We start from the raw sequence: 2,746 nt of genomic DNA, 5'->3' as shown, positions 1-2,746 counted from the left end.
AGCGGAAGCAAACAAAGTGGTTTATGGTTCATCTAGCGGCCGATCTCTCATCACAAAGTGAGTCGAGCTCGAGGCTACTAGCATGGAGATCTAGTTCCACCCCGTAGGGGAAGCGTGATTAACTTATCTAGAGATCCTAAGACCCACCTTCCAAGAGGAGAGAAGTCCCGATACCTTTTTCCCCATGTTTCAGAGGCACGTACACTTGAAACTTTTTCGCTCTAGGGGCAATGAGTAATACTAGCGTCAACTTATGGAACTATGGGGACGGAGAGTTCGCGACTAATCGGGACCACCCTTCTCATAGGCATTGGCAACCCAAGCCAAGCCCCCACTTTCCACCCCATACTCACACTTCCTTTTTGTTATCTAATTACTACCACACATGGTTGTTCAACACATAAGTTCATTGATTAGTTTTCGATTCACAATTTCCTTAATACAGCACTTCAACCAGTATTGCAAAGCGGCACCAAGACATTAATTCTAGAAAGAATTCTACTCAAACTTACTCATTAAAATTCCAATGTTCTGGAGGTACAACTTCCCCCCTCCAGCGAGAGTTTACTCCTCCCGTTGTCGCCTAACCGCCCATACAACTAGGTATGTCCACTGCTTAACCAGCAGACGTGGACATTACCACCGTATAGAACGCAAGATGTGGGTTCCCACCGCTTAACCAACAGACGTGGGTATCCACCGCTTAACCAGCAGACGTGGATTCAAGAGCCCTTAACCAGGAACTCTGCCCCCTGATTAGGAGGGGGTTTGGACTAGTATCAACATTGGAAATAAAATTGAACAGGGCGAGCTAAATTTTCCCTAGCAAACATTCTTTCCTATCTCAAACAGTATATTCAACAATCATTCTTTCCTACTTGGAAATTAAAATATATTTCAATTCAAATGCCGTTGATGGAGCAAAAGATGTCGTGCGCACACTCACCCACCCAGACAACTCAACACAACACAAGGGATTTACTTGAATTCCTCACCTCACTCACTACCACTCAAAAAGCTCCCTAAAAACTCTACCCACAAGCTCATTTCAAACTCCAAACGCCTCGACCTACAAGCCCTTGACTGCCCGCAGACACTACAAGGTGAGTCGAAGTGATCAACACTTGAAATCACGCTTGATGGTGACCAAAATATACGAGAAAAACCATCAAAAAATCAAAAACTCCAGCCACAAAAGGCCACTCTCAAACCATTGCAAAAGTTTCACCAAACTCCACTCTGTTGGACTCTTTGGAGTAGCGCCAGCCCTAATGGCACCGATACAGGGTCACATAGTCTTGCAGAAAGCCGCACCTTCTTCCCTCAATTCCTTGCACACACACATCCATGTAAACCTCAGAACTTCCATAGACTCTCCCAAGTGCAAAATTGAAGAGAGAAATCTCTCATTCACTCCTCCACACACTCGAAAACAGGACGGGAACGCAACGGGACTGCACTAGACCACCTGTAGGAACCCTGCTTCCTCCCACACATAGAGGGGTGAAAGTGTTGATATTCCCCTCCAAAATTACTCCCTCAGCTGGAACCATCACGGCACCATGAGTGATGTGGCAATTTGAAGCCATTTCACACCTTTTTTGACCATTTTTGGCCCATTTTTGACCCCCGACGGGCATTTTTTTGCAGGAAAACCCCCAAACGGACTCCAAAATTCACCTAATTTCGCACGCTTGATCCTCGATACCTAAAGCACATTTCCACATCCCCACATTCCATTTTTGACCACTTCTAGAGTGATGCACGTATCACCGCAGATCAGGCGCCGCAAATAGACAGTTACCGCATGTGTCAAACTTCTCGAGCGGGATGAGAGTACCCACACTTGTCACTTGCATTATTTACATTCTAGAAAGCTCAAACACATTATCTAGAACCAAAATAAGCCACCTAAAACCATATCTAAGGCCCCGATACCCTATACAGGCATATACATATGCTCGACTGCCGACACGCAAGCACGCATATTTACAATGTGCACACGTTGCACCTTTTTTTGAACTTGAAACCACTTTGCAAATCTCCCCAATGCATGTATTTACATCTTTTTGTACATATGACCATGCATATAAACTCTACTTTGTACACGCCAAGAGTGGTCTATCATCATTGCCCACCCTCTAGGTAGAGCATTTATGCTCAACCAAGAGACTATTTGCATCTGGAACCACATCTCTCGCAAAATATTTCTTCAATCGATACCCATTTATTCTGTAGCGCAAACGTTCACCAGACAATTTTTCCAACTCATAGGTGCCATTAGGAAATATATGCTTCACTTTGTATGGACCCAACCATTTGTCCCTCAATTTCTTCTGAAAAGTAAAATCCAAGCGAGAATCATACTTGATCACTAGATCTCCCTCTTTGATTTCTTTCTCTGGCAGCCTCTTATTCATTTTCTCCATCCTTGTCTCTGCCTGTTGAAGATAATAATCACTGGCTTTCTCTCTATTCATTTGTAGCAACTCTAGAGAAAGAATTCTTTCTTGCAGCTTGTCATTATGCTCACCTTGCATTCTACACAACAGCTTCAAGGCATCCAACTGCACTTGTATGGGCATAAGAGCTTCTTTTCCATAAACAAGCTCATATGGAGTAAACTGTGTTGACACTCCATACGCAGTTCTATAAGCCCACAAACACTTTTCCAAGTCCAAGTCCCACTCTTTAGGATGCTCTCTAGCATACTTTGATAGCATCCTTACATTTTGACCATTGCAGT

This window comes from Adiantum capillus-veneris, chromosome 25 (genome assembly GCF_014529385.1).
Source record: "Adiantum capillus-veneris isolate H3 chromosome 25, ASM1452938v2, whole genome shotgun sequence".
Classification (NCBI taxonomy): Eukaryota; Viridiplantae; Streptophyta; class Polypodiopsida; order Polypodiales; family Pteridaceae; genus Adiantum; species Adiantum capillus-veneris.
This window is presented reverse-complemented; position numbering follows the sequence as displayed.